Source organism: Hylobates moloch, unplaced genomic scaffold (assembly GCF_009828535.3).
Source record: "Hylobates moloch isolate HMO894 unplaced genomic scaffold, HMol_V3 SCAFFOLD_10, whole genome shotgun sequence".
NCBI classification, from domain to species: Eukaryota; Metazoa; Chordata; class Mammalia; order Primates; family Hylobatidae; genus Hylobates; species Hylobates moloch.
The window spans coordinates 103,555,592-103,563,026 of record NW_026652285.1 but is presented as its reverse complement, the minus strand read 5'-3'; the positions used below and the strand labels follow the sequence as shown (position 1 = coordinate 103,563,026).

At 49.0% G+C, this 7,435-nt stretch overlaps 1 protein-coding gene across 1 annotated transcript in view; it reads right to left on the bottom strand.

The window, feature by feature from the left end:
- Positions 1 to 5,722, bottom strand: part of PRRC2B (proline rich coiled-coil 2B) — a 132,616-nt gene extending 126,894 nt beyond the window's left edge. Inside the window, exon 1 of the mRNA XM_058446072.1 lies at positions 5,702 to 5,722. The gene's annotated coding sequence lies outside the window, so the exon portion shown is untranslated. The remainder of the gene's footprint in view (positions 1 to 5,701) is intronic.
- Positions 5,723 to 7,435: the final 1,713 nt, after the last annotated feature.

The following is a 7,435-nucleotide window of genomic DNA, read 5'->3' as shown; positions in this document are numbered from 1 at the left end:
CTGGGCGACAGAGCGAGACTCCATCTCAAAAAAAAAAAAAAAAGAAGCAAGTCTCCGAGGGGCTCAACAACACAGGGGTTCCCTGGGACCCCTGGCACCCTCTCTTCAAACCACAGTTGGTCCTTATAATTTTGCCCTCCATTTCCCACCAGACACTGGAGGAAGAGAGGAGGCAAAGACCAGAGACTGGGGAATAAAAGAAGAAATGAGGGTAAGATTTACAACTTAGAAACTCTGGTCTGGCTTGGTGGCTCACGTCTGTAATCCTAGCACTTTGGGAGGCCAAGGAGGGTGGATTACCTGAAGTCAGGAGTTTGAGACCATCCTGACCAACATAGTGAAACCCCGTCTCTACTGAAAATACAAAAATTAGCCGGGCATGGTGGCGGGCACCTGTAATCCCAGCTACTTGGGCAGCTGAGGCAGGAGAATTGCTTGAACCAAGGAGGCGGAGTTGCAGTGAGCCAAGATCGTGCCACTGCACTGCAGCCTGGGCGACAGAGAGAGACTCCGTCTCCAAAAATAAATAAATAAATAAAACTTGGAAACTCTAGGAGGCCAAGGCAGGGAGATCACTTGAGGCCAGGAGTTCAAAACCAGCCTGGCCCACATGGTGAAACCCTGTCTCTACTAAAAATACAAAAATTAGCCAGGCATGGTGGTACGTGCCTGTAGTCCCAGTGACACGGGAAGCTGAGGCACAAGAATTGCTTGAACCTGGGAGGCAGAGGTTGCAGTGAGCTGAGATCACGCCACTGTACTCCAGCTTGGGGGACAGAGCAAGACTGTCCCCCCAAAAAATAATAAAAATAACAAACTTAAAAAAAGAATTGGCCAGGCGCAGTGGCTCACGCCTGTAATCCCAGCACTTTGGGAGGCCGAGGCGGGCAGATCACGAGGTCAGGAGATCGAGACCATCCTGGCTAACACGGTGAAACCCCGTCTCTACTAAAAATACAAAAAATTGGCTGGGCATGGTGGCGAGCGCCTGTAGTCCCATCTACTCAGGAGGCTGAGGCAGGAGAATGGCGTGAACCCAGGAGGCAGAGGTTGCAGTGAGCCGAGATCGCACCACTGCACTCCAGCCTGGGGGACAAAGCAAGACTCTGTCTCAAAAAAAAAAAAAAAAAAAAAGAACTAAAACTTGGAAACTCTGGCTGAGTATAAGCAATGAAAAATTATTGAAGGGTTGGGTTTGAGGAAGGAAAGGAAAAGAAAAAACAGGCAGCTCTCAAAGGAGCCTCCCAAATAAAGAACAGGAATGGCCAAGTCCCAGGAAGCCATCCCACCTGCTCCCTTTCTGTGCCCATGGCAGCATTCCTGAACCACAGTCCTCTTCCTGCTCTACCGCTTCAGAATATTCCTCAACATGGAGACCCAGGAAGACACAGCAACTAGTGAAGCTGACATGTGAGGTGGAGGTGGTAGGATAAGGGTAGGATGAAGGAGAGTCATTGGCAGCAGAATTTAGTAATCAAGTCTTGCCCTATGTAGTGTAGGCCGGTATCTCAGAAGTGTAGGCCCTGGAGAAATAGATCTCAAAATCTAACCTGATGTCAAAAAAGTGAGACAACGACCCACAGAGTGGGAGAAAATATGTGTACACCATATGTCTGAGAAGGGTCTAGTACTCAGAATATACAAATCACTTTTTTTTTTTTTTTTTTTTTTTTTTTGAGACAGAATCTCATGCTGTCACCCGGGCTGGAGTGCAGTAGTGTGATCTCGGCTCACTGCAACTTCTGCCTCCTGGGTTCAAGGGGTTCTCCTGCCTCAGCCTTCCGAGTAGCCGGGATTACAGGCACCCGCCACCATGCCCAGCTAATTTTTTGTATTTTTAGTAGAGACAGGATGTCACCATGTTGGCCAGGCTTGTCTCAAACTCCTGACCTCGTAATTTGCCCGCCTCAGCCTCCAAAGTGCTGGGATTATAGGCATGAGCCACCGCGCCCGGCCTTTTTTTTTTTCTTTTTTGAGAGGGAGTTTTTGCTCTGTTTTGCAGGCTGGAGTGCAATGGTGCAATCTCAGCTCACCGCAACCTCCACCTCCCGGGTTCAAGGGATTCTCCTGCCTCAGCCTCCCAAGTAGCTGGGATTACAGGCACGCACCACCACGCCCAGCTAATTTTTTGTATTTTTAGTAGAGATAAGGTTTCACCATGTTGCCCAGGCTGGTCTCAAAATCCTGACCTCAGGTGATCTGCCTGCCTTGGCCTCCCGAAGTGCTGAGATTACAGGTGTGAGCCACCACGCCCAGCCTAAGAACTCTTTTATTAAGATTTTTATTTATGTTTTAGAGAAAATCTCACTCTGTCACCCAGGCTGGTGTGCAGTGGCATGATCATAGCTCACTGCAGCCTCCAACTCCTGGGCTCAAGCAATCCACAAAATTAGCTGGGTGTGGTGGCGCACAACTGTAGTCCCAGCTGCTTGGGAGGCCGAGGCAGGAGAATCGCTCAAACCCAGGAGGCAGAGGTTGCAGTGAGCTGCGATCGCACCACTGCACTCCAGCCTGTGCGACAGAGCAAGACTCTGTCTCAAAAAAAAAAAAATTTTATATATATATATATATATAAATAACTCTTACAACTCAAGAACAAAAAGGCAAACAACCTAATGGAAAAAAAAAACGGCTGGCTGGGCGCGGTGGCTCACGCCTGTCATCCCAGCACTTTGGGAGGCCAAGGCGGGAGGATCTCCTGAGGTCAGGAGTTCAAGGCCAGCCTGGCCAACATGGTGAAACCCCGTCTCTACTAAAAATACAAAAATTAGCTAGGCATGGTGGCGCGTGCCTGTAATCCCAGCTACTCAGGAGGCTGAGGCAGGAGAATTGCTCAAACCCAGTTTAAGGTTTTAAGGTTTAAGTTTAAGGTTTTGAGGTTGTAGTGAGCCGAGATCGCATCACTGCACTCCAGCCTGGGTGACAGAGCGAGACTCCGTCTCCAAAAAAAAAAATGGACCAAGGACTTGAATAGGTATTTCTTCAAAGATATACACATGGCCAATGAGCACATGAAAAGATGCTCAATATCACCAGCCAGCAGGGAAATGCAAATCAAAACCACTATGAGATACAACTTCGTACCCACTAGCATGGCCATCATCCAAAAAAATGGAAAATAACAAGTGTTGACAAAGATACGGAGATACTGGAACATTCATACATTGTTGGTGGAAATATAGAATGGTGCAGCTGCTGTGGAAAAGAGTTTAGTGGTTTCTCAGAGTTAAACACAGAATTCTCATATGACCCAGAAACTCCACTCCTGGATATATACCCCAACACATGGAAAACAGATGTTCTAACAAAAAAGTATACACGAATGTTCCTATCAGCATTATTAACAATAACCAAAGGCAGAAACAATCCCAAATTCCATCAGCTGATGAATGGATAGACACAAGGAAAGAAGTGCTGACACATGGTACCACATGGATGAAGCTCAAAGACATTATGCTAAGGGAAAGAAGCCGAACACAAAAGGCCAGGTATTGCATGATTCCCTTTGTACGAAATGTCCATCCTGTGTTAGGTTGCAAAAATAATTTTAAAAAAAAGGTCAGGCACGGTGACTTACACCTGTAATCCCAGCACGTTGGAAGGCCGAGGTGGGCAGATCAATTGAGGTCAGGAGTTCAAGACCAGCCCGGCCAACATGGTGAAACCTCGTCTATACTAAAAATACAAAAATTAGCCGGGTGTGGTCACAGGTACCTGTAGTCCCAGCTACTCAGGAGGCTGACGCAGGAGAATCACGTGAACACGGGAGGCAGTTTGCAGTGGGCCAAAAATCACACCACTGCACTTCAGCCTGGGCCACAGAGTAAGACTCTATCTCAATTAAAAAAACAAAAACAAAACAAAACAAAACACCCAAAATGCCCAGAATAGGCAAATCCACAGAGACAAAAAGCAGGTCACTGATTGCCAGAGACTGAGAAGCAGGGATGGGGAGCGACTGCTTAATTCATATCGAGTTTCCTTTTGGGATGATAAAACAATTCTGGAACTAGGGAGAGGTAATGCCTGCACAACACTGTGAATGTATTAAATGTCACTGAAGTGGACACATTAAAGTGGGTAAAATGGTAAATTGTGTGTGTATTTTACCACACACCACTAAAAATATTCAAGGTTGGGCTCAGCGGCTCACGCCTGTAATCCTAGCACTTTGGGAGGTCAAGGTGGAGGACTCCTTGAAGGAAAGAGTTCAAGACCAGCCTGGGCAACACAGTGAGAGCTTATGTCCAATTTTAGTATATGTGCTGCCGAAGCCAGCATGTGAGAGCCTATCTCTACTGAAATTTTTTTTTATTTAGGCTGGGGACAGTGGCTCGCGCCTGTAATCCCAGCACTTTGGGAGGCCAAGGTGGGCAGATCACTTGAGGTTGGGAGTTTGAGACCAGCCCGGCCAACATGGTGACACCCCGTCCCTACTAAAAATACCAAAAAAGGGCTGGGCATGGTGGCTCACACCTGTAATCCCAGCACTTTGGGAGGCTGAGCCAGGCGGATCACCTGAGGTCAGGAGTTTGAGACCAGCCTGGCCAACATGTTGAAACTTCATCTCTACTAAAAATATAGAAATTAGCCAGTCATGGTAGCCAGCACCTGCAATCCCAGCTACTCAGGAGGCAGAGGCAGGAGAATTGCTTGAACCCGCGAGGCGGAGGTTGCAGTGAGCAGAGATTGCACCATTGCATTCCAGCCTGGACGACAAGAGTGAAACTCTGTCTCAAAAAAAAAATGCTGGCAGGCCCATGCTCACAAAGGCAGGGGGTGCTCCTATGCCACAGGTCTCCAGCCTCCCAGAGGAGGACCATAGCCGGAGGGGGAATGACACGCCATTGGGGCCTAGGTGTGGAATCTAAAATGCACCAAGGATAATGAGATAATTGGGCTTCCTTGGACTATGTCCCCACAGGTCAGGTCCCCACCTGCAAAAGTTCCCGAAGGGCTGTGAGCAGCAGCTTTTCCCAGGCACTCAGCCTCCATCCCAGCCCTGGGAGGGTGAGCTGAACACTCCTGTGCTCTCTCCCATTCTTTTCAGAGGAGAAATTAACTAGTGAAATACCACCTACCAGTTGTGCCAGGTCTTCATTAATGCCTCCGGCAGAGCTCCTTGGCATTCTGGAATACAATCCGCCTTCTCCTTGCCTCTCCAGATATCATCTCTCACCTCCTCCCTTTCTAGACACTCTGCTTTGCCCCAGCTCCAGGCCTTGGTACCCTCTTCTGCCTGGAAGAAACTCTTCCCATTCCCACACAGCCTCCTTGGCACAGGTGAATCCTACTCAACCCTCAGGACTCATCTTGCACATCCTCCTTTAAGAACCTTCCCTGTGGGTGTCTACCTCCAAACTGCCATCATGGTACCAGCCCTCTTCTTTTTTTTTTTTTTTCGGAGATGGAGTCTAGCTGTCACCCAGGCTAGAATGGAATGGCGCAATCTCGGCTCACTGCAACCTCTGCCTCCCTGGTTCCAGCAATTCTCCTGCCTCAGCCTCCCGACAAGCTGAGATTACAGGCGTGTGCCACCACGCCTGGCTAATTTTTGTATTTTTAGTAGAGATGGGGTTTCACCATGTTGGCCGGGCTGATCTCAAACTCCCAACCTCAGGTGATCTGCCTGCCATGGCCTCCTAAAGTGCTGGGATAACAGGCATGAGACAGTGCGCCCGGCCAGTACCAGCCTTCTTACCTGGTACTTCCTCCTCACTTGTTCAACACGAGGACCAGGGATGCCATGGCATACAAGCCAGGCATGACGTTCACGGAACTAATGGGTCAACATCTATTTGTCTTACTTGCTCATCAGAATATCAAATCCTCTGGACAAGGACAGCATTTCTTGTTCACCACTATATCCTTGAATTTCACACGGTGCCTGGGACAGAGAAGAGCCCAATAAATACTTGCTAAGTCAGTGAATAAAGGAATAAACAAATGATTCCATGAAAAGGAGAGGAGAGGCCAGGCGCGGTGGCTCACAGCTGTAATCCCAACACTGGGAGGCTAAGGCAGGTGGATCACCTGAGGTCAGGAGTTCAAGACCAGCCTGGCCAACATGGTGAAACCCTGTCTCTACTAAAAGTACAAAAATTAGCTGGGTGTGGCTGGGTGTGGTGGCTCATGCCTGTAATCCCAGCACTTTGGGAAGCCGAGGTAGGTGGATCACCTGAGGTCAGGAGTTCAAGACCATCCTGGCCTACATGGAGAAACCTTGTCTCTACTAAAAATTCAAAAATTAGCCAGGTGTGGTGGCGAGCGCCTATAATCCCAGCTACTCGGGAGGCTGAGGCAGGAGAATCGCTTGAACCCAGGAGGTGGAAGTTGCAGTGAACCAAGATCGCACCACTGCACTCCAACCTGGGCAACAGGGTGAGACTCTTTCTCAAAAAAAAAGAAAGAAAGAAAAGGAGAGGAGAGGCCAAGTGTGGTGGCTCAGGCCCGTAATCCAGCAATTTTTTTTTTTTTAGATGGAGTCTTACACGGTCACCCAGGCTGGAGTGCAATGGTGCGATCTTGGCTCACTGCAACCTCCACCTCCTGGATTCAAGCAATTCTCCTGCCTCAGCCTCCCGAGTAGCTGGGATTACAGGCATGTGCCACCACGCCCGGCTAATTTTGTATTTTTAGTAGAGACGGGGGAGGTTTCTCCATGTTGGTCAAGCTGGTCTCGAACTCCTGACCTCAGGTGATCCACCTGACTCAGCCTCCCAAAGTGCTGGGATTACAGGTGTGAGCCACCGCGCCAACCCTAGCACTTTGTTTTTTCTGTTTGTTTGAGACAGAGTGTCACTCTGTTGCTCAGGCTGGAGTGCAGTGGCGCGATCTTGGCTCACCACAACCTCTGCCTCCTGGGTTCAAGCGATTCTCCTGCCTCCGCCTCCTGAGTAGCTGGGATTACAGGTGGGTACCACCATGCCTGGCTAATTTTTGAATTTTTAGCAGAGACAGGGTTTCACCATGTTGGTCAGACTGGTCTCAAACTCCTGATCTCAGATGATCCACCTGCCTCAGCCTCCCAAAGTGCTGGGATTACAAGGGTAAGCCACCATGCCCGGCCATCCCAGCACTTTGAAAGGCCAAGGTAGGAAGATCGCTTGGGCCCAGGGGTTCAAGATTAGCCTGGGCAACAGAGGGAAATGCCATCTCTACAAAAAATTTAAAAATTAGCCAGGTGTGGTGATGAATGCCTGTGGTCCCAACTACTCAGGAGGCTGACGCAGGAGGATCACTTCAGCCCAAGAAATTGGGGCTGCAGGGAGCCATGTGTGTGCCACTGCACTCTAGCCTGGGCGAGAGGGCAAGACCTTGTCTCAAAACAAACCAAACAAATAAACAAAACAGAGAGGAGAGGAGAAAGAGGCAGAATGAAATGCAACGAAGAAGAAAACAATCTTTGCACCTCCCCTTGGATACTAAACCCTCT